Raw genomic sequence first — 25171 nt, forward strand, 5'->3', positions numbered from 1 at the left:
GAACAGAGGATCTCACTGTTCAGCTCTTGCCCCATCTCCTGTGTGTAACTCTGTAAAGACAGTGCCCAACAGCCAGGAAGGAGGATGCAGAGACTTGTCTGGCTACCTTTGGTGGTCCTTGTACCCTGGGAAGTATCTTCCAGATACACCACTCCCCCCATGAGTACACTTCTCCACCAAGGAGAGAAATGGGAACAGCACATTCTGCTTCCAATCCGCTGGCAGAGGTAAGATGCACTTCATAATCCTCTTTTCACCCAGCCAACAGTGACATTGGTGTGAACATAAAGGGATCACTAGGGTTTCCACTATCTTGCATCCTCCTACAGACCCATGGCAGGACCCCGAAATATCACTCTTTGCCAGAAGTTCCAGAGGAGGGGACGGGGATGTTCTGGGACAGCTCAGAGGGGTTGCTTGTCTTGGCCTAGGTTCCTTTTTATTAACTTATGGAAGATCCTGCCAAAAGCCCTGAGGCACTGAGGGTAAAGTTTGGGCCAATGTTTGCGGCATTTGAAAATGCCACTCCTCTGGGTTTTCTGGAAGCCAGAGCCCCTGGAAGTAGGCAAGCAGCAAGAGAACATCATTCCGTATCAGATGTCTCCAGCCAAGTAATTCTGGTACTGGACTACACTGGTTATGGGGTTCCAAATTCTGTTGGGTCTGTGGTCAAGAAAGTGACTTCACTGGCTGAGATCACCTACACAAGTCCACGCTGGATTATCACCTACACAAATGGTGCTCAGGGCTGCCATCTGCTCATCTCCTTTCTGCATACAAGGCCACATGTGTACACAAGGACAACAGCACACCCCTCTCCAAAGGCCCCCAAAGTAGGGCTGATTGCAGCCAGGGCCCCAACTGGCTTCAGACACAACTCTCCCCTCTTACCTGTTTCTGACCCTGGATAAGGCATTATTCCTGTGAGCGGTGGTCTGCATCTTGTCTGTACAACACAGATGATTCTAGCATGGACTTCCTGCAGAAGTCTACAGGCATATGTGGAATAATATATATGATATTGGATGAGTGGTGGCACTTGTAGGAAATCTATCCAAGCACATTCTACTACTCTTCTCACTTTCTCTGAGTCTGTTATTGGGCAAGTACCACCCTATAATGCCTTGTGTGTGTGTGTGTGTGTGTGTGTGTGTGTGTGTGTGTGTTGCATACACAGTGGCTCCTGAGGGCACACATCTGTTCATCAGTGCTCACATTCTGGAGTCCCATAAGGTGACAATCCCATTTACAGAGGGAGGGGCCATAGTTTTCCAAGACCTTTGGTTTTCTAATTTTCAAAAGGAACTGGAGACTTGGCCCTTGAGAAGGGAATGGATACTTGGCCCTTGATGGTCATAATCCATTACTACTATAGACTGCATATCCTGTGCTGAGAGCTATTACCTCCTTTCCAATGGGTGTCACGTGTATAGAGGCCCATTCAGTGGGTTGCCATGACCAGGGCTCCTCCTCGTACAATATCTTGCTGGAATGCCTCCTGTCTATGATATCAATTCTCACCCTCACCCTGAAACCATCTCCCTGTCTATATCCCCTGTCTTCAACGCAACTTTTTCCAAAGACCTCCAGTGAATGACTAGGTGCATCCAGGGCCCCAACATTGAGGACACTCACAAAGAGCTGAGTTCATGCTCGGTTCAGTGTTCTTGCCAGTCTGTGATTCTTGGCAAGGCACTAACCTTGCAGGGGACTTAACCTTCTCCTTTCAATGGATCCCTGAAATCCCATACCCTATTTACACATTATTATGTAACCTTGTGCCTAGGGATGTGGTATGGAATTAGTGATTACTTCCATTTCACAGAACATGGCAAAATTCCTGAAGGCCCCATTTGAGATTTAGTTATAAAAGCTCACTGCACATCCCCATGCTGCCTGTGACCTGTGTTCTCTCTTAGATCCTCACACTGGAGTATAAACCCTATGTTGGAACATGGACCAGACATGTGCATGTGACCTACACATGAGGGCCAACAATAGAGAGAGGAACTTGGATCTTTGGAGATGCACTGAATCCTGCTGAAACACCTAAGTGTGCTCAAGTTCTCAGTGAAGCAGGTCTTGTCTTGGTGTTGTCAACAGCCCCATAGAACTGAGGGGCTCTGGCAAGGGATCCTAGCTGATGACTGCTGGATTGCAGTACTTAAAGTCTCCTTTAAGACTGTGAGACAGTGTTTGTTGTTAAGCCACAGAGGGTGGGGTAATATGATCACACATCACTAGGAGCGGTGTACTGATACTTGTACAGTAGCTGCCCCTGGCTGTAGCCCTCCTCCTCTTCTTCTCTGCTCCCCTCTTCATCTTCCTCCAATCACCCTGGTCTCATTCTAAACCCCACTCTGGGAACATCATATTCTGCTTCTAATCCTCTGTGCCGTGGTTCCCTATGCCGGGCTAAGTATACTCAGATTTGTGCAGGACTGTCTTCTTTTCCTGCCACAAGAATTCTCAATGTCATCACAGCAGAGCCTTGTTGGACCCATCACCTGGTGGAGTTCAGGACCCATTGTAGTCCCTTGTTATTTTCTTATGCAGAAAATGCTCTTTACTTTCACCTTTTCATTTTCTGTTTGTCCATCTGCCCCTCAAGACCCTGAACTCCTAGGAGTAAAAACTGGTTGCCTGATAAGCACTGGCATCACCTGAGTCGTCAGGGCCCAGTGGCCGCATGAACAGGTGAGAGGATCCAGCTCACCACTGACTAGCTCTATTTTCCATGCCCAAATGACTTTGGTCATGTGTAAGTCCTGTTGTTTTCTTTTGCTTCCTACATCAACTCTGTATTTCATGTGGGTCTCATACTCATGACCCCAAGGTCAAGTACCATTTGCCCTACTGACTGAGGAAGGCACATGCTTCTCTTGTCATTTTTTCTAGGTTCTAGTGGCATAACTATTGAAGTTTCTTTGTTTAATTATACATGTTGTAGGTATATTACATTATGCTGTATTACCAAATAACTCCCCAAATTCTGGTAGAATGTTACCATAGCTTTCTTCAGGTGGATCTTCAGATTGGAGACTGAACTACTTCATGTGGACTTTTAGGAATTCAGAGTCCCTCAACCATCGGCCTTCTCACTCCCTGGGCTGTCAGGCATATCTGACGCTATAAGCTCATGGGGAACATCCTTGACTTAAAGGTGTTCAAGTGGTAAAGTGTGGCAGAATCCCAGGTGTTGTCAGTATAATCTCAAGATCCCAGGGGTCACAAGAAGAACAGTGGGGGCTTGATTGCTTCAGTCCTCAGATATCAGTTGGGGAAATCTGGCTGAACCCCACGAGACTAGATGCTGGCTTTCTGCTCTATGTAACCCTAAACATCGAATCCTAGCACAGCTGGGTGATGGTATTCATAGGAGAAGTCCATCAAAACAGAAGCGTGGGGAAACCTCCAACACTAGGGAGATACAACGTGATTCTGTGCCACAAAAATCTTCAGAATTTGGTTTTGGAAAACAGTCTCACACCTGAGAAAAAAATGTGACCTCCGTGTCTTCCTGGAGATAGGTGCTGAGGATGTGTCATACTGTGCATTTTTTTTTCCAGAACGGCCTATGAAATTGAGGTGGGCTCAGGGGCCTGGCAGGTTTCTCCTAATCTGGAAGGTTTGGGCAGCTGATACAGGCAGAGTTTCCTCAGGGGAGCATGCGGTATGTTTCTGGAGGCCCAATCCTGGAGGGCATGTGGGCCACAGGATTGTGATCAGTCTTCAGACCCAAACTCTGGTAAGGGTTAGGGGCGAGGTGATGGCAGACCATATCTGCAGACCCTGAGGTCAGCTCCACGGGGTTTGAAATTCGGGCGAATGGAAAGCAGTAGCACAGGCTTTTCTGTCTGGATTTTGTATCTAGGATGGCCACAGATGGATGGGTGTCCTCAATGATCCCTGAGAGATTCTTCCTATCTGGGGATTCTTCCTGGCTCCCAAGAGTTTGGGGTCTTTCTGCGGGAAGGGAAGAGTGCTGTTTTCCATCTCAGGGGTCGAACTCAAACAGGGATTTCAGTGACGGGTTCTGGGTCTGGGTGCTGCCTAAACCAAACAAGGGTTAGAATTTGGGACTAGGGGCATAACAGGTCCGCTCTGTGGGCTCCTGATCCAACTCCAGAGGGGCCTTTTTTGAAAGGAGTCTTGGGCTGAGGGTCACAATGCCTGTTTGTGCTGAGCTGCCCTCCTGAGTGGGCATGGTCTTATGCGCCATACAGTTGGCTCCACTCTGAGGGTTGGACAACCACCTCAACATCCAATTTTCCTGCCATGGGGAAGGAGGCATAGTCTTTTGTACTTCAGGTTTCACCATGGGCAGGAATATGAGCTACGTTCTGGGGACAGGTACCTGAAAACTCAGGTTGGTTGAGATGACGGCCTTGGGCCAAGGCACTTCCCACCTGCAGGATATGGGGCCCACTATCCACGTGGCTGACAGGAGGTAGGGGCTCGGTCTGTGTCAGATCATTCGTGCACAGGGCAGCCTACGTTATTGAAGTGATGTTGAGGGCTCTGCAGGTAGACCATCATGTGGGGTTTCTGGGCAGACCCATTGGGCACTTCTTTCTGGTGGGCAGGAAGAAGGCTGTGTTGCAGCTGCAGAATTCCCAATATGGAGGGCTTCTAGGCATGGGGTGTGAGGACTTAAGTGTGAAAACACAAGCTACAGTCAATTTCACGGCCGAGTGCATGGGAGGTCCAATGTTCAGTGGCTGTTTCAAGATCTCCAGCACCAGAGTAAGGCAAGTGTTAGATGTCTGCTCACGCTGCAATTTGTATCCATGATGGCCAAGGAATGCTGGGGTCACCTCGAGAAGCCTTGGAGGCTTTCCCAAGCTGGAGCTTGTGAGCTGCTAGGAAGAGCAAGGTATCCTTTTATGAGACAGTGGAAATCTGATAAGAGGGCTCCAGCGTCTCCCATATGGAAATATTCGATAGCAGAGCTCTCTGAATGCATACCTGGAAAGCCCACCTTGCGTGACCATTGCAGCTGAGGAACAGGGCAGACTTGATCCCCTGGCTCTGGTTCAAAGTTCCAAGTGATCGGAGTTGACGGAGGTTCTCAGTTTGATGGGTCACAATTCTGCTTGGTGTCCAGGGAGACCTTAGAATGTGGCGGGGGCTCTTGGGCCATGCAGGATTCTCCTACACTGAGGGTAGAACCCAGTTCCCAAGAGCCAAGTTACCTTCTTGGGACAGAAGGGGTTCTGTGGTAAGGGTCAGGGACCACATGTTGGACCATATGTTGGTTTTCCAGAACAGGCCTCTGGGGACAGAGACCTGAAAACAGAAATAAGGATCCAATGAAGACCTAGGAGCATGTCAGGTTTAATCTTCGGACTCAGGGCCATTGACCTGAGTGTGTTCCTAGAGATACGTGCTGAAAGTGTGTCAGACTTCCCATTTTTTTCCAGAGTGGCCTATAAAATTGGAGTGAGCTCAGGGACCTGGCAGGATTCTTCTAATCTGGGAGGTTTGGGCAACTGACATGGGAAGAGTTTCCTCAGGAGAGCAGGCCAAGTGATGCAGTGTGTTCCTGGAGATCCCATCCTGGAGGGCATGTGGGCGAAGGGATGGGGACTGACGTCTTCAGACCCAAAATCAAGTAGGGGTTGGGGGTGAAGTGATGGCAGGCCATATCTGCAGACCCTGAGTCCGCTCCTCGGGACTTTAAATTCGGGTGGCTGGGAAGCAGAAGCACAGGCTTTTCTGTCTGGACAGTGATTTCCATGGATGGACAGGTGACCTCAATGGTCCCTGGGAGATTCTTACTATCTGGGGCTTCTGCCCGGTTCCCAAGAGTTTGGTGTCTTTCTGGAGGAAAGGAAGAGTGCTGTTTTCCGTCTCAAGGATCCTGCCCAAACAGGGATTCCAGAGAGAGGTTATGGGTCTGGGGGCTGCCTAACCCAAACAAGGGTTAGGATTTGGACCTAGGGGCATGAGGGGCCCACTCTGTGGACTCCTGCTCCAACTCCTGAGTGGGCTTGTTCTCAGGCTGAGGGTCACAATGCCTGCTTGTGCCCAGCTGCACCTTCTAAGTGGGCGTGGTCTCATGCGCCATGCAGCTGATTCCCACTTTGAGGGTTGGACAACTATCTCATCCAGTTTTCCTGCCTTGGGGAAGGAGGCATACACTTTTGTCCTTCAGGTTAAACCATGGGCAGGAATTTGAGCTACATTCTGGGGACAGGTACCTGAATACCCAGGTTGGTTGAGATGATGGCCTCTGTCCAAGGCAGGTCCCACCTGCAAGATAGGGGCCCACTATGAGAGTTGCTGACGGAGGTCGGGGCTCAGCTTTGTCAGACAGATCATTCGTGCACAGGGAAGCCTATGATATTGGGCTGATGTTGAGGGCCATGCAGGTAGATCCTCATGTGGGGTTGCTGGGCAGACCCATAGGGCACTTCTTCTTTCTGGTGGGCAGGAAGAAAGCTGTGTTATGGCTGCAGAATTCACAATATGGAGGATTTGCAGGCGTGGAGCGTGAGGGCGGAAGTATGAAAACATCAGCTACGGTTAAGTTCAGGGCCGACCGCATGGCAGTTCCAATGTGCAGTGGCTGTTTCGAGATGTCCAGCCCCTGAGGAAGGGCGAATGTCAGATTTCTTCTCACGCTGGAATTTGTATCCCTGATGGCTAAGAAATGGTGGGGTCACCTCAAGAAGCCTTGGAGGCTTTCCCAAGCTGTGTCTTGTGAGCTGCTCCAAATAGCAGGGTGTCCTTCTGCGAGACAGTGGAAGTTCGATTAGAGGGTTTTAGGGTCCCCCATACGGAAATATTTGATAGAAGAGCTCTCTGAATGGATGCCTGTAAAACCCCCCTCATGTTACCATTGCAGCCGAGGAACAGGGCAGGCTTGATCTTCTGGCTCTGGTTCAAAGTTCCAAGAGATCTGAGTTGACGGAAGTTCTCAGTCTGATGGGTCACAATGCTGCTTGGTGTCGTATATGGCAGTGGCTCTGGGGCCATGCAGGATTCTCCTACACTGAGGTTAGAACCCAGTTATCAAGCGCCAAGTTACCTTCTCGGGACAGGACGATTCTGTATTATGGGTCTGGGACCACATGTTGAACCATATGTTGGTTCTTCAGAACAAGCCTCTGGGGACAGAGGCCTCAAAACTAAGCAAATTATCCAATGAAGACCTAGGAGCATGTCAGGTTCAATCTTCGGACTCAGGGCCATTGACCTACATGTCTTCCTGGAGGTTCGTGCTGAGGGTGTGTCAGACTGTGCATTTTTTTCCCAGAGCGGCCTATGAAACTGGAGTGGGCTCAGTGGCCTGGCAGGTTTCTCCTAACCTGGAAGGTTTGGGCAACAGAGACAGGCAGAGATTCCTCAGGAGAGCAGGCCCAGTGATGTGGTATGTTTCTGGAGGCTCCATCCTGTAGAGCATGTGGGCGAGGGATGGGGACCAAAGTCTTCATACCTAAACTCGGGTAAGTGGTAGGGGCGAGGTGATGGCAGGCCTTATCTGCAGACCCTGAGGTCAGCTCATGGGGTTTGAAATTCGGGCAGCTGGGAAGCAGTAGCACAGGCTTTTCTGTCTGGATTGTGTGTCTAGGATGGCCACAGATGGAGGTGTGGCCTCAATGGTCCCTGGGAGATTCTTCCTATCTGGGGATTCTTCCTGACTCCCAAGAGTTTAGTGTTTTTCTGGGGGAAGGGAAGAGTGCTGCTTTCCGTCTCTGGGGTCCCACTCAAACAGGGATGCCAGAGATGAGTCTGGGTCTGGGCGCAGGCTAATCGAAACAAGGGTTAGGATTTGGGCCAAGGGGCATGAGAGGCCCACTCTGTGGGCTCCTGCTCCAACTCCCAAGGGGGCTTGTTTGAAAGGGGTCTCAGGCTGAGGGTCACAATGCTTGTTTGTGCCCAGCTGCCCTTCCTGAGTGGGCGTGGTCTCATGCACCATGCAGCTGGCTCCCACTCTGAGGGTTGGACAACCATCTCAACATCCAGTTTTCCTGCACGGTGAAGGAGGCATACTCTTTTGTACTTCAGGTTCCGCCATGGGCAGAAACATGAGCTACATTCTGGGGAGAGGTACCTGAAAACTCAGGTTGGTTGAGATGACAGCCTCCAGTCAAGGCAGGTCCCACCAGCAGGAGAGGGGGCTCGCTATCTGGGTGGCTGACAGGAGGTCGATCATGGGCTGTGTCAGACCGCTCATTAGTGCACAGGGAAGTCTATGATATTGGGATGATCTTGAGGGCCGTGTTGGTAGATCCTCATATGGGGTTTCTGGGCAGACCCATATGGCACTTCTTCTTTCTGGTGGGCAGTCAGAAGGCTGTGTTGTGTCTTCAGAATTCCCAAAATGGAGGGCTTGCAGGCGTGGAATGTGAGGACAGAAGTGTGAAAAAAACAGCTGTGGTTAAGTTCATGGCTGATGGCATGGCAGTTCCAATGTGCAGCAGCTGTTTCAAGATGTCCGACACCTGAGGAAGAGCAAGTGTTGGATGTCTGCTTACAGTGGAATTTTTATCCATGATGGGCCAGGAATGGTGGGGTCACCTCAACAAGCCTTGAAGGCTTTCCCAAGCTGGAGCTTGTGAGCTGCTCCAAATAGCAAGATGTCCTTCTGCGAGATAGGGGAAGCAGATTAGAGGGCTCCAGGGTCAGCAATATGGAAACATGCGATAGCAGAGTGCTCTGAATGGATGCCTGGAATGTCCCCCTCGTGTTACCATTGCAGCCTAGGAACAAGGCAGGCTTATTCTACTGTCTCTGTTTCAATGTTCCAAGGGATCTGAGTTGACAGAGGTTCTCAGTCTGATGGGTCACAATGCTGCCTAATGTCCAGGGAGACCTTAGAATGTGGCAGTGACTCTGGGGCCATGTTGGATTCTCTTACACTGAGGGTAGTAGCCATTTCGCAAGAGCAAGGTTACCTTCTCAGGACAGGAGGGGATCTGTGATATGGGTCAGGGACCACAAGTGGACCACCTGTTGGTTTTCCAGAAGAGCCCTCTTGGGACAGAGACCTGAAAACCTAAGCTAAGGATCTGATGAAGTCCTAGGAGCATGTCAGGTTCAATCTTTGGACTCAGGACCATTGACCTGCGTGTCTTCCTGGAGGTAGGTGTTGTGGGTGTGTCAGACTACATTTTTTCCAGAGAGGCCTATGAAAATGGAGTGGGCTCAGGGGCCTGGCAGGTTTCTCCTAATCTGGACCGTTTCTGTATATTAAACGGGAAGCATTTCCTCAGGAGAGCAGGCCATGTAATGCTGTGTTACTGTAGGAAATGTGGGCCAAGGTATTGGGACAGGGGTCTTGGGACCCAAATCAGGTAAGTGTTGGGGGCGAGGTGATGGCAGTCCATATCTGAAGACCCTGAGGTCACCTCCTCGGGATTTGAAATTTGGGTGGCTGGGAAGCAGTAGCACTGGATTTTCTGTCTGGATTGTGTGTCTAGGATGGCCACGGATGTATGGGTGGCCTAAATGGTCCCTGGGAGATTCTTTCTATCTGAGCATTCTGTCCGGCTCCCAAGAGTTTGGTGTCTTTCTGGGGGAAGCAAAGAGTGCTGTTTTCCGTCTCAGGGTTCCCGCCCAAACAGGGATTCCAGAGATGGGTTCTGGGTCTGGGTGCTGCCTAACCCAAACAAAGAGTAGGACTTGGGCCTATGGGCCTGACAGGCATGCTCTGTCATCTCTTGCTTCAACTCCTGAGGAGGATTGTTTGAAAGGGGTCTCAGGTTGAGGGTCACAATGCCTGTTTGTGCCCAGTTGCCCCTCCTGAGTGGGTGTAGTCTCATTAGTCATGCAGCTTGCTCCCACTCTGACGTTCGACAACCATCCCAACATCCAGTTTTTCTGCCATCGGGAAGGAGGCATACTCTTTTGTGCTTCAGGTTCCTCCATGGGCAGGAATTTGTGCTACGTTCTGGGGATAGTTATCTGAATACCCAGGTTGGTTGAGATGACGGCCTTGGTCCAAGGCAGGTCCAACCTTCATGACATGGGGCCCGCTATCCCGGTGGTGACAGGAGGTCGGGTCTCGGGCTGTGTCATCAGATCATTCATGCACAGGGCAGCCTATGATATTTGGGTGATGTTGAGGGCCGTGCAGTTAGATCCTCATGTGGGGTTTCTGGGCAGACCCATAGGGCACTTCTTTCTGGTAGGCATGCAGAAGGCTGTGTTTTGGCTGCAGAATTCCCAATATGGAGGGCTTGCAGGCATGGAGTGTGAGGACGGAAGTGTGAAAACACCAGCTACTGTTAAGTTCAGGGCCGAGAGCATGGCAGTTCCAATGTGCAGCGGCTGTTTCGAAATGTCCAACTCCTGAGGAAGGGCGAGTTTCAGATGTCTGCTCAAGCTGGAATTTGTATCCATAATGGCAAGGAATGGTTGGGTCGCCTCAAGAAGCCTTGGAGGCTTTCCCAAGCTGGAGCTTGTGAGCTGCTCCAAATAGCAAGGTGACTTTTTGCGAGACAGGGGAAGCAGATTAGGGGGCGCCAGGGTCAGCCATATGGAAATATTCGATAGCCGAGCCCTCTGAATCGATGCCTGGGAACCCTAAATCACATTACCATTGCAGATGAGGAACAGGGCAGGCTTGATCGGCTGGCTCTGTTTCGACGTTCCAAGTGATCTGAGTTGACGGAGATTCTCAGTCTGATGAGTCACAATGCTGCTTGGTGTCCAGGGATATCTTAGAATGTGGCGGTGGCACTGAGGTCAAGCAGAATTCTCCTATACCAAGGGTAAAAGCCAGTTACCAAGAGTCTGTATACGTTCTCGGGACAGGAGGAGTTCTGTGGTATGGGTCAGGGACCGCATATTGGACCATATGTTGGTTTTCCAGAACAGGCCTCTGGGGACAGAGGCCTGAAAACCTAAGCTAAGGATCTGATGCAGTCGTAGGAGCGTGTTAGGTTCAATCTTCGGACTCAAAGCCATTGACCTGCGTGTCTTCCTGGAGGTAGGTGCTGAGGGTGTGTCAGACTGTGCATATTTTTTCAAAGTGGCCTATGAAATGGGAGTCGGCTCATGGACCTGGCATGTTTCTCCTAACCTGGAAGGTTTGGGCAACTGAGACAGACAGAGTTTCCTCAGAAGATCAGGCCCAGTGTTGCGGTGAGTTCCTGGAAGCCCCATCCTTGAGGGCATGTGGGCCATGGGATTGGGACTGAAGACTTCAGACTCAAACTTGGGTAAGGGTTAGGGGCAAGGTGATGGCAGGCCATATCTGAAGACCCTGAGGTCAGCTCCTCGGGATTTAAAATTTGGGCAGCTGGGAAGCAGTAGCACAGGCTCTTCTGTCTTGATTGTGTGTCTAGGATGGCCTCAATGGTCCCTGGGAGGTGCTTCCTATCTGGGGAATTCTGCCCAGCTTCCAAGAGTTTGGTGTCTTCTTGGGGGAAACTAAGAATGCTGTTTTCCATCTCAGGAGTCGCAGCAAAACAGGGATTTCAGAGATGGTTTTTGGGTCTGGGCGCCTGGATAATCCCAGCAAGATTTAGGATTTGTGCTATGGTCATGAGAAGCTCTCTCTGTGGGCTTTTAGTCATGCACCTGAGGGGCCTTGATTGAAAGGGGTCTCAGGCTGAAAGTCTCAATGCCTGTTTGTGCCCAGTTACCTCTCCTGAGTGGGCGTGGTCTCATGGGTCATGCAGCTGGCTCCCAGTCTGAGGAGCCATCTCAACATCCAGTTTTCCTGCCATGGGGAAGGAGGAGTAATCTTCTGTGATTCAGGTTCCCCCATGATCATGCATTTGAGCTAAGTTCTGGGGACAGGTACCTGAATCCCCAGGTTTGTTCAATATGACGGCCTTGGGTCAAGGCAGGTCCCACCTGTAGGAAATGGGGCCCGCTCTCTGTGTGGCTGACAGGAGGTCGGGGCTCGGGCTGTGTCAGAGAGAGGATTAGTTCACAGGGAGGCCTATGATATTGGGGTGCCATTGAGGGCCGTGCTGGTGAATCCTTATGTGGAAATTCTGGACATACCCATAGGGCATTTCTTCCTTCTCGTGGGCAGGCAGAAGGCTGTGTTGTGGCTCCAGGATTCCCAATATGGAGGGCTTGTTGGCAAGGAGTGTGAGGAAGGAAGTCTGAAAACACTAGGTCTGGTTAAGTTCAGTGCAGAGTGCATGGCAGTTCCAATATACAGTGGCTGTTTCGAGATCTCCATCACCTGAGTAAGGGTGATTGTCAGATGTCTGCTGATGCTGGAGTTTGCATCCATGATGGCCAACGAATGGTGGAGTGGCCTCAAGAATCCTTGGAGGCTTTTCCACATTGGAGCTTGTGAGCTGCTCCATAGAGCAAGGTGTCCTTCTGTGGGACAGGGGAATTCTGGTTAGAGAGCTCTATGGTCCCTCATATAGAAAGATTCAATAGCTGAGCTATCTGAATGGATGCCTGGAAAGCCCACCTTGTGTTACCATTGCAGACGAGGAACAGGGCAGGCTTGATCTGCTGGCTCTGGTTCGAAGTTCCAAGTGATCTGAGTTGATGGGAGTTTCTCAGTCTGATAGGTCACAGTGCTTCTTGGTGTCCAGGAAGACTTTAGAATGTGGCAGTGGCTCTGGGACCATGCGGTATTCTCCTACCCTGAGGGTTGGACCCAGTTCCCAAGAGACAGGTTTCCTTTTCGGGACAGGAGGGGCTCAGGGACCACAAGTTGGACCATAGGTTGGTTTTCCAGAACAGGCCACTGAGGACAGATGCCTGAAAACCTAAGCTAGGGTTCCGATGAAGTCCTAGGGGCAAGTCAGGTATAATCTGGATCAGGGCCATTGACCTGCATGTCTTCCTGGAGGTAGGTGCTGAGTGTGTGTCAGACTGTGCATTTTTTCCAGAGTGGCCTATGAAATTGGGGTGGTCTCAAAGTCCTTATAGGTTTCTCCTAATGTGGAGGGTTTGGGCAACTAAGACGGGTAGAGTTTCTTTGGAGAGTAGGGTCAGTGATGCATTGTTGTTCTGGGGGTCCCATCCTGGAGGGCATGTCGGTCAGGGCTTTGAGATCAAAGTCTTCAGACACAAACTAGGGTAAGGGTTAGGGGCGAATTGTCAGCAGGTCTGCTCTCCAGACCCTGAGGACCGACCGCTCCTTGGGATTTGAAATTCGTTTGGGTGGGAGGCAGTAGCACAGGCTTTTCCATCTGGAGTGTTGTCTAGGATGGCCACAGAATGGAGGGGTGGCCTCATGGGTCCATGGGAGTTTCTTCCTACCTGTGAATTCTGCCCATCCCCAAAAGTTTGCTGTCTTTCTGGGGGAAGGGAAGAGTGCTGTTTTCCGTCTCAGGGCTCATGGCTGGTCATGGGCACAGGGATCTGAGTTTACTCGTTACTTCCAGCCTACCATAATTGGTGGAGGCTTGCTCTGTTTGGGCCAAGCTGTTCCAGACCTTGTAAGGTACCCCTTGTCTTCCTCACCTCAGCAACTCTCTGGTTATTCTCCCTCTGCAACTCCTCACTTCTTGTATTCTTTACTATATAATAAATAAAGTCCTAAAATAATAAATAAAAGATTGAGCATAAAGATGTATATCTAGGCCTTCAAAACCTGAATGAAACAATCTCCTATATGTATTTGCCATCTGTCCTCTAGTCCTGATGGTTTCAGAGGTGCAAGACAACCCATGGAGTGAGAAGGCCCATGGTGGAGGGACTCTTAGTTGTGTTATTTGAAAGACAACATGAAAGAACTTTGTCTCCAAACAGAAGATTCACTCATTACTCTCATGTGGGGAAATTTATGGTCATATGCTACCAAAGTGTGGGGAGTTATTTGGTAATTCAGCATAACATAATATTCCTACATCGTGTTGAAATTGACAAGTAAACTTCAATCATTAACAGCCTAGAACCTATGCAATATGACCAAAGAAGCACCCGGCCTCCTCAGCTGGTATTGACTCTGGCACTTGAACTCAGGTTCATGAGTTTGAGCCCAACGTTGAACATAGAGTTTCCTTGGCGGGGGCAGAGGGGATGTCTTACACATTATGAGAATCAAATAGGCTTCGGCAGTAGAGCTGGACAATGGTGGGCTGGATCCTCTAGCCTGTTCATTCAGCCACTGGGCCCTAAGCACTCAGATGGAGTGAGCTCAGGATCTAGAGGGGAAGATGGACAAACATGAACCAAAAAGGTGAATGAAAAGAGCATTTTCCCCATTAGAAAAGAGCAAGGAACTATAACTGGGTCCTGAGCTCCACCAGGTGAGGGGTGTGAGAAGGCGGTGCTGAGATGAAATTGAGAATTCATATGGCAGGAAAAGAAGGAGACAGTCCTGCTCAAATCAGAGTATATTTAGCCTGGCAGAGGGCACCATGGTTCACAGGATTGGAAATAATATGATGTTCCTGCAGTGAAGTTAGAAATAAGGCCGGGGGATTGGCAGAAGCTGAGGAGAGAAGCAGGGAGGTAGGGGAGGAGGGCTAAGGCCTGGGGAAGGTGGACAGTATCAGTAACCTGTTCCTAGTTTTGTGTGAACACATGACCCCTCACTCAGTGGCTTAACCAACAATTTCTCATAGTCTTAGAGGATTGGTATCCATGAGTGCCCAGCTAGAGGCCCCTGCCAGAGCTTCTCAGAATTTTGGTGCCGTTGAAAAACACCAAGGCACAACCTGATTCACTGAGAACCTCAGCTCACTTATGGATGTTGGCAGGATTCAGTCTGTCTCAAAGTCCTGAGTTCTTCTGTCTGCTGTTGTCCTTCATTGGGATGTAATGTGCACATATCTGGGTCATGGTTCAACATATGGTCTATGGGATTGTACTCCTGAGTGAAGATCTGAGAGAGAATAGGGTTCAGAGTCAGCATGGGACTGAGCATATAACTGGAGTGTTTATAACTAAATCTCAGAAAGGGCTTGTGGGTCATGTTGCTATGTTCTGTGGAATGGTAGGAATCACTAAGTCCAGACCACATTCCAGGTGACAGGGTTACACAAAGGTGTACAATCAGGATATGGGATTTCAGGGAACCACTGAGAGGAGAAGGAGAAGACCTCTACAGGGTTATGGGATTGCCCAGAATGGTTAGAATGCTGAACAAGGCATGAACCCAGCTCTTTAAGTGTCCTCAAAGTAGGGACATCGGATGCATGTAACCATTCACTGGAGGGCTCTGGGGAAAGTTGTGCTGAAAGAAATGGCCACAGACCACTTATACCAAAGATGGTATAAGGGTGAGTGTGCACCTTGATATCCTAGGTATGAGGCATTCCAGAAAGTTCTTGTCTAAGGGGAAGCCCAGCCCAGCTTATGGCAACACACTGAGTGGAACCCTATCTGCATCACACCCATTGGAAAGAAGTTACTGGCTCTCAGTACAGGGTATGCAGTCTCTAGGCAAAGGGTGAATTCTGAACTTTTAGGCCAAGGCTACAACCCATTCTTGCTTTTAAAATTAGAAAGCATATGATCATGGGAAGTTATTACCCACCCCTCTATAGGTGAGGCTGTCACCTGCTGGGACTCCAGAATTTGAGCACTGATGAACACATGTGTACATACATGAGAGAGTGTGCATGCACACACACACACACACACACACACACACACACACACTCCAGTAGGAACTGTAGAGTGAGATTTGTACAATAGCAGACGTAGAGAAGATAAGAAGAGGAAGAAAATATGGCTAGAGCTATTTCTTGCATGTGACACCATTCCTCCCTTATCACAGATATTATCCCACATATGCCTATGGACATCTGGAGGAAGTCCATGCTAGAATCATCTTTATTGTACAGACAAGATTCAGACCACCAGTGACAGGGATAGTGGCTTATCCAGGAACACAAACAGATAAGATTGGAGAGATGTTCTGAAAACACATGTGTTTCCAAGCTGGGGCCCTGGCTGTTCCCAGACCTTCCTTAGGGGCCTGTGGAGAGGGGTGTGTTGGTATCAATGTGTACAGATGTCTCCTTGCATTCAGAATGGAGACGAGCAGATGGCAACCCTGAGCACTGTTTTTGTAGGTGTCAATCCAGGAGGGGATTTGGGTAGGTGATCTTAGGCAGTGAAGTTACTTACTTGACTACAGACCCCAACAGAATTTGGAACCCCCACAAACAGGCTTCCACATTCTAGTGTAGTCCAACAACACAGTTACTTGGCTAGAGACATCCAATATGTTCTCCTGCTGTTTGACTACTTCCCAGGACTCTGGCTCCCAGAAAACCCAGGGGAATGGCTTTTTCACATGCTGCAGATATTGGCTCAAACCTCATGGGCAAAGCCTCAGGACATTTGGCAGGAGGTTCGATAAGGTAATACAGAACAGCTAATGCCAGGACAAGCCACACTTCTGAGCCATCCCAGGGTAGCCTCGTCCTCTCCTCTGGAATTTCTGGCAAAGAGGGATATGTAGGGGTTCCTGCCGCTCAGATGAAGGGGGTTGCAAGATAATGGATACACTGATGATCCCTTTATGTTCACACCAATGTCATGATGGGCAGGGAGGAATGGATTCCTGAGGTGCTTCTTACATCTCTCAGAGGTCATACAGGGCCCTGAAGCTGTGTCACATTTCTCTCCTTGGTGGAGCTGTGTGCATACTGGGGTGAGGTATGTCTGGAATGGAGTGCCCTGGGACTGAGGACCAGGAGAGGCAGCCAGATAGGACTCTGAAGCCTCCTTTCTGATTGCTGGACACTGTCTTTAAAGAGCTGCACACAGGAGATCTGACAGGAGCTAAATGTTTAGATCCTCTTCTCTACTTCCTTGAAGGACATAAGGTGCCCCCAAATGCCAAAAGAGCCCACCGCTGGCTCAGGGTGAGTGTAGGTGCTGGGGAAATCCATCCTCCAGGGTCCCAGTGGAGCAGAAAGGGAAAGGGACCTCAGTCCCAGAGGCCAGCCTAGTACTGCCGTGGGCTCCCTCCTGCAGACCTGAACCCACATGAATCTGCATCACAATCTCCTTTCAAAATTTCCCTCATTGCCCTGACCCTACCTGGGCCAGATGTAAAGTCATTATCCATATATTTGTAAATATATCAGAAAAGAGACTTTAAACTATGTCTCATGCCATTCATCTAGAATCCTTGTGCTCCCAGGTGTTCCCACTGACCTGATAGTCCTCCCCAAGTTCTGCAAGCATTGCACATGATCATGGTGAGTTGGGAGCCTTTTACCCAAAGGGACTTTTGACAATGACGTTTTGCCAATGTCTCTTGCTCTGCCTTTCAGTTTAGAGAAACACATCCCTGGGGCCCCTCCAGGGTCAGGACCAGGAACTTCATTCTTCTGCACAACTTTCCAGAAGGCCAATCTTTTGTCAGAGCCACTGTGCCCTTCAATGATGCAGTATTTGTTGTGATTCTTTTTTGTTGCTAAATCATAGGGCACCACTAAACATCCTACATGCCATAATACCCTGAGCTATCTCACTTAAGACAATGTCTTTGTGATCTCATCCCAAGGATGGAATCTGTTATCAGAAACCACAGGATCAATGCCGTTCATGCAGAGGGTTGCCATCAATACTCAGTTCACAATCTGACCTGAGATACTATCAATGTCAGACTTCACGGACTTCAATTCTTTGTATGTCTACCAAGAAAGGTTTCTTCTCTTTTTCCTTAAATATTTGTTAATTGATTGGTTGATTGCCTTATTTGAGAGAGGTAGGGGGAGGGTGGGGAGAAGTAGAAGGGGAGATGGTATCCTCAAGCCAACTCTGCCCTAAGTGAACAGCCCCACAAGGAGTTCTATCTCAAGAAATAGTGATCATGACCTGATCAAAAACCATGAATCATAGGCTTAAGCCTAGGAACCACCCAGTCATCTGATTGTTTTTATGACTGTGGGACCTCTTTTCCCACCTCTTGACATAAGTCACTGGCATCTTGGGGTTTCGATCTGTGCTCCAATCCCTAACGACCTTGTGGCTACAGAACTGACTCATATTTCCTTGGTTTCACATGAGGTGAAATATGGATCACTGATGAGAATGAGTAGGACCTGTGTGCTATGGACAAACTGGGACAACCTTCTAAAGAAGCAAATACAACATTTGGTGACTGATTTCCTAGGAAGCGACCTCAGCTATGCCTACATGTTCCTGGGCACATATCAAGCCATTGTCACCACCCAGGAGATGTAGGACTTCCTGTTTGGAAGGTGAGCACCCTGTCTCTAACAGCCCAATTGGATTTGACCACCACTTTCTGTGAGTCTTGGAAATGTCCCCAAACTTCCTGAGCCTCAGTTTGCTCCTCTGACTGGGCCAGAGTTACGTTAGGGACCTACAAAGTCTTGAAAGGAAAGTGCAGCAGGGTGCCTGGGCCTGTGAAAAGATTTGCCAGAGAGCCTGTGGTTGTACTAAGTTATATTATTCTGCTTGCCATGATGAAGGCTCTGCCTCATCCCTCACTATCACTATGACCTTGAGTTGGGCTGTTTTGCCATTTGAAAGAGAGAGCTGAGACTCCATTTGGGGTCTGTGTCTGGGTGAAAGCTGAGATCCCCGGGGTTCAGAGGTGTTACCAGGCCCACTCAGATACCTGTGGGGGGCTGGTTGGGGCCCTTTCATTCAGCAAGTATTCAGGAAGCCCCACTAGGTGCAGATGCTACTCTAGGACTTGACTGTGATCCCCGTGCAGAGCATACAGTAGCTCAATTTCCAGAGTAGTCAGGATTCAGATAGTGATACTGGACACAATAAGAGGTAGTATCCACAGGATATTTCATGTGATGTCCCCTGACCTCCTCTAGATATGGGTGCATTTCCTCCAGCTGTGATGAAGTCATCATAGCCCAGGAGCAGTGAAACATGAGTGATCTTCAGCTGATGCTGGAGTGCCTTCCCTCTCCACCAGAGCTGCAAGGGGATTGTGAGTTGGAGAAACTCTTGGATCCTCCAAAAGCATGAAGATCTAAGAGTTTCTTCTGGAAAAAGGAATGGGTCTGGGGGACCTGTGGGTGTGGTTACTGTGGGAGAGCAGAGGGGGATGGAGGACAGCTTTAGCCCCTAAGAGATTCATTCCCTATCACCGTGCCCTCCACCCATGTCATTATCCCAATCCTGGGACCCTGAAGAGAGTTCATGGAAACCAGCACACTTAGCAATATGTTGGAACCCTGCCACTGGGTTCTCAGAGGGTGCTCAGGAGACCCAGTGAGAGAATAGGGGCCAGATATTCCAAACCTTCTGGGAGATTAGTGTCAGTGTAAGGAGACCCACTCATGGCACTTAGTGCATAACGAAGCACATGGGCACAGGAGGTAACTTTTGAAGTATAGGGAGGGTCCTGGGACGGCCTGGCTAGAGACAGAATCCATTTGCTCCCTCCTCCTTGGTTGGTTCTTCACAGAGAAGTGACATGTGCAATCAGTGTAATTAAGAGGCCAGACACCATCCCTCTCTGGGCACATGCTGTTGAATTAAAGTGGCAAGTGCACAAGGAGACAGACTGAGGAGTGTGTCCAGATCTGCCATGAAGGACAGAAATGGTCCCACCATTCATCAAGATCCCCCACCCATTGAGGCTGTTGCCAGCCTGTTGTCTGTAACCAGGCCTGTCTGAGGCAGGATCACCAGGTCACATGTGGACAAGAATAGAACTGGTCTCTGATGGAAGCAGGATGCCCATTGGCCCAGGTTCCCACAGAGTTCCCTGGGATATTCATTTGGGAGGGTGCCCTGTCCTCTGATTCCCCTTCCTAACTGTCTATCCCCGGGGCCATCTCCTCTATCTTAAACACACAGCTAGAAAAATATCCTGAACATTTTTAAAGCCCCCAGAATTTCCCAGACTGAATATGCTGCTGGCATACATGAGGCTTAATATGTCAGGCTCAGACCTGGAGCTCCGTGCCCAGCTTCTGTTCACACAGTTGCAACACTTTTGGCCCACAGAGCCAGAAGTTGTGGATGAGAAGGGCTGGTGGTGACTGATGTGGGCCTGAGGAGGGGACAGGGTGGACTACACTGAGCAAACCTACATAGAGTGCAGTCGGGAGGAGAGCAGTAAATAGTCTCAGATCCCGGTTCTGATGGTCTTCAGTCATGGAGACTTCACAGGGATTGGTTCTTGGATGCAGGCAACATTGAGTGGTGGGGAAAGTTTTCTTTATTTAGAAGGGACATGGGAATTCAATCATGCTGATGATATTTTGTCTTCATGGAGCTACAGCACCAGGTCCAGAGGAACAGCCTGAACGACATCAGGAACTTGGCCGAGCTCCCACTGTGGTATATGATGTATCTTTGGAGATAAAGGTGGCCTCAACCCTCCCTGGTGCTGGAGCCCACACGTTAAGAAGAGTGGCCCAGTTGGGATCAGTGCAGGTGGTAGTCAGGGCTCTAATTCACTCTTCTGAGATGGAGGAGTCACCAGCTCTTTTGTCCGACCCAGAGGTCCAGCAGGGTCTAACTCCTGCTACTGAGGTCGAGAAAGGCTTGAGCCATCACCTGTCTCAGTGGAACAACCACTCTCAGCCCCCAAGCAGCAGCTCTTTCTGGCTGGAACCCTAAGGATGCTTTCCTCTCCTCTGACATTGCTCTCTTTGTAATTTTTGTGTTCTGTATACAATTGTATAATGGCTTAATAGATTTTGTTTATTAAATAAAGTGTAATTTGAGTTTACATAAAATTTTACTCTGATCTTTTTCAATGGTATATAGAGGTGTCATTAAGTACTTTAAAAGTGTTGCACAACCATTTACTTGAGGAATATTTCCGTCAGAGAGAATCCTGGGCTATGTATCACTCATTATTGAAGAATATTTCCATCACAGAGAAACCTGGGTTATGTATCAATCACTGACCATTACGTCACCCCAGTCCTGGCAACCACTGCTTTTCTCTATGTCTTTGGTACTTTACTTCATCTGGGATTTTTATGCACCTGGTATCCTACATTATGGCCTTCTCTGTCTGATTAAAGAACATAAGAAAGATATAAAAATCTTTTTTTAATCTTTTATGAAAATAGCATTTTATTATACCAAAAGTTTCTGAAACAGCAATGATCATAGGAAGCCCCAAAATGAGCTCCTTTCATTATCTGGAATTCTGTTCCCTTTCATAAGGATACCTTGAAAGTCAGAAACCAGGGAAATGTCTGGGTCCATGAGACACCATTAAATTATTTCATTTTCCTGCATATGCCACTTTTAAACTATTTTAGGTGGCATATTATAAAAATATTAACATTACATCTTAAATCTTTCCACTTTTTATTAACAAGTCAGGAAATAAAGTAAATAGTTCTTTAGGTTTAGGCAGACTATATTTATGTAGTAAAACAATGTTTTAAATATGAATAAATGAAGACACATTCCTTCTTCCATGAAATAATCACCCATAATGGATGGTGTCCTGTTTCCATGCGTTTCCCTATGGATTTTGTGTGTGCTTGCTTGCACGCATGTACGTGTGCAAAGACGGGGGTTGTGGCAGGGATTGCTCTAGGGTTGGGCTCTTGTTCTACCTGATGTCCATAGAGTGAATAGGCACAGTCGCTGCTGTCCCCTTGGACATTCTCAGTGACAGTACTCAAAGCACCATCTGTTGAACAACTGAGCCATTTCCAATTATTTGACTCACATAGAGTCATAAGTACATCTGTGTCAAAAATCTCTGTTCTTTATGTCTGATTCTTATAAGCACCATTTCTGGAATACACTTTAACCATATTTTTGGACGACATGCTGCAGGCTCCACTATCTATGCTGTCTTTATCCAGTGGCAGCCTTCCTTAGGAAAGGAGAATCTGGAGTCTATAGATGAGACCTGAAAACATAAGTAGGAGAATCCAGCAGTGAGTCCATCAATAGTGGGAGTGACCATAGAGCAGGGAAGAGCTTTCCCACACCCCTCTCATGTGTCATCCCCAACAAGCATCCCTGCCCCATATTCTGGAATACACATCACCTAGGCCCTGTCCGGTGATACACTCCAGCCCATCCAACCCCTTGTGAACTTTAACTCAGATTGGAACCTGAGCAACCATGCCCTGCTCAAGACCAACAGAGGAGTACAGACCAGGCCACTCCTATCAAGTTGCTCCCTGTATTTCCTGGCTGAACCACATCCTCTGAGGGAAGAGCCTCTAAGGACAGTGCAGGTCAGTGCGTTACAGACTTGGGTTCATCCAGATGTAGTTTTAGTGGCAACAGCAAAGCCATTTGAACCTGTGTGTACAAGAGAGGCCCTTGAAAAGCATATTGGCTGTTCATGGAAGTGCAGGATGGAGAGAGACTCTACCAAGAGTTTTGGCACTAGATATAGTTTGCTCACAGCCCTTAGGATCCCCTAGCCATGAACCCTCACTCCCGACTACCCCAACCATGGTATCCCACAAATTCACCTTGTGTGAGAGAGGTGGCTGTGCCTCCAGCTCAAGACACTATGTGAGAAAAAGGGGGAGATCCCTCTCTTCCCACAATGTTGGGTAAGGTGCATCCACGTAATCTGAAGCTGCTGGAGAAGCCATGGTAGTAATCCTTCTCTTCTATGTCACAAGATGGAGCTAACCAGGAACAGAAGGTACATCTTCAGAGAGAGGACATCTGGGGACTCAGTGAGAAAGGAGATCTCTGAGTACTAGGGGAAGAGCTGCCATGGGCTGCGGCACTGCCCTATTGGTCAGGGGCACAGGCTCTGTGTAGGTTTGTAGGGAGTGGACAGGATTCATCTTACCATTAGATCCATCAAAAGCCAAATTCACCTCCAGAAAATCCTTTAAACTCTGGCCATCAAAAGGTTCTAGTATCCTTCCAAGCAAGGAAACCTAAGATGCTATGTACAAATGATTATAGGATAGGGTGAGGTAGGAGACAGTCGTGATGGAAATGAGGGCAGCTCATTTGGCTGCTTTGGAGGGAAAGAACCCCATCACAAGGTACCCCAACATTGTTTCCAAAACATGACAATTTAGGAAGCTCCAGACTGACAGTCTCCACACTGAGTATTGTCCATGTCCAGGACACAAGCTCTGGGTGAGATCTTTACCCAGGGATGGCCTTCATCTGATGGATGAAGACCAGTGTTGTGGGATCCCAGCTGAGGAACAGGTCACCCATACTGGAGGGGATGAAGGCTTTCTGGAAAGACAATTGAGTCAGGGGGAATTAGGCTTGCCAGGCAAAAGGGACAGAGTAAGGAAGAGGCCCAGAGTCCATGGCAGCAGTGGGCTCACAGTGGGTAATCGAAGCAGGTAGAGCTAGGGATGACTGAGTGTTCTTTGAGAACATGAATCGTGTCAGTCAAACTCTATAACAATTCCATGAAGAAGGTACAAATGCTGTTTCTTTTTGACGAATAAGGAAACCAAAACTTTAAGAAAATACCCCTCTCCATACTCCACATTGAGGCAGAGGCAGTATTTGAACGCAGGCCTTGCCTACCCTTGTTGGTCCCAGATGACAGGAAGACTGTATACCAGATTCTTCAGAAGGGACTTCTTAACTCTGAGTTTACACAAACCTTTGTGCCTGGTACTCATGGAGAAACCTTATCCTGCCCAGACAAAGGCTGGATGGAACTGGGAAAGTCCTCAGTGCCAAGACCTGCCATTGTCAGACAACAGACCCAGGCCAAGCTCCAGAGTGGTACCACTGCCCCCCAAGTTCAGTGAGGTCTCCAGTCCTGGGTGTTTGTATGTGGAGCTTTGCACAACTCTGAATTCCATGTTGGGACCGTCTGAATGGAGCAGAGTCTAGTGGCAGAGAGACAGCAGTTCTAGCCCCTACTCAGCCTCCTTCAAGCTGGGTAACCCCAGGCAGGACTCTGAAGCTACAGAATCCATCCCTAAATTTGAGATAGTAATGGGTACAGATAAGTAGGATGTAGAAAGAAATGACTCATACAGTTCCTACCTGATGCCTATGTGAGCCCAGAGAGAAAGGCAGTTGTGTTGGTGACAGATTTACCCAAGTATCAGTTCTTCCACTTGTTGATGATGACATCATCTTTAAGAAACAGATGCTTAATCTAAGGTCAGAAATATTTCTTCTCTGGCTTTCTTCTCTGAGGTTTATAGTTTTAGCTCTTAAATTTAGGTCTGTGTCCCATTTGGGGCTCATTTTGTGTCTCATGTGAGGGGAGGGTCCACCTTCATTCAGTCATTTATAATTTTATGTATCTGCATGTGCAAGAAGGAACAAGATTTAGTCACCGTAGAACGTTAGGTTGTCACTTCTAGGAAACTGTCAATAGATCCCAAAGAATATTTACAGTAAATAATCATTAAAGCAGTTGTCTAAGATTGTGATGTAAGTCCTAAAGGAGGCAAAATTCTACCTTCTGCAAAGGTGAAGACCTGTCTTCCATAAGAGCACACACCACCCTGTGGTAGCTACAAGAGATATTGCAGGAGTACCGCAGGGCTCCCTGACCTGTCTGCAAAACAAACCAAATTCAACCTTGGACATCTTCAAGGATCCCAGAGAGATAAAAAACAATTTTGTAAAATTCAATGTTTTGGAGGATGTCTTCTAGGAAATCTATGAAAACAAAGAGGCAACACACAGAATGGGAGAAGATATTCACATCTGACAATATAGACAAAGGGCTGATAACCAGGATCTATAAGGAACTCCTCAAACTGAAAACTCACGAAACAGATAATCATGTCAAAAAATGGGCAGAGTACATGAACAGACACTTCTCCAATGAAGATGTATGAATGGCTAACAGACACATGGAAAAATGTTCATCAACACTAGCCATCAGGGAGATTCAAATCACAACCACCTTTAGATACAATCTTACACCAGTTAGATTGGCCCAAATTAACAAGGAAGTAAACAATGTGTGTTGGAGAGGACGTGAAGAAAGGGAAGCCCTCTTACACTGTTGGTGGGAATACAAGTCACTGCAGCTACTTTGGAAAACAGTGTGGAGATCCTTAAGAAATTAAAAATAGAGCTTCCCTATGACCCTGAAATTTCACTACTGGGTATTTACCCCAAAGGTAGAGATATTGTGAACAGAAGGGCCATCTGTACCCCAATGTTTTAGCAGCAATGGCCACGGTCGCCAAACTATGGTAAGAACCAAGATGCCCTTCAGTGGACGAATGGATAAGGAAGATGTGGTCCATATACACTATGGAGTATTACACCTCCATCAGAAAGGATGAATTCCAAACTTTTGTATCAACATAGACAGGACTGGAAGAGATGATGCTGAATGAAATAAGTCAAGCTGAGAGAGTCGATTATCTTACGGTTTTGCTTATTT

The sequence above is a fragment of the Neovison vison genome, chromosome 7, assembly GCF_020171115.1.
Source record: "Neovison vison isolate M4711 chromosome 7, ASM_NN_V1, whole genome shotgun sequence".
Taxonomy (NCBI): Eukaryota; Metazoa; Chordata; class Mammalia; order Carnivora; family Mustelidae; genus Neogale; species Neogale vison.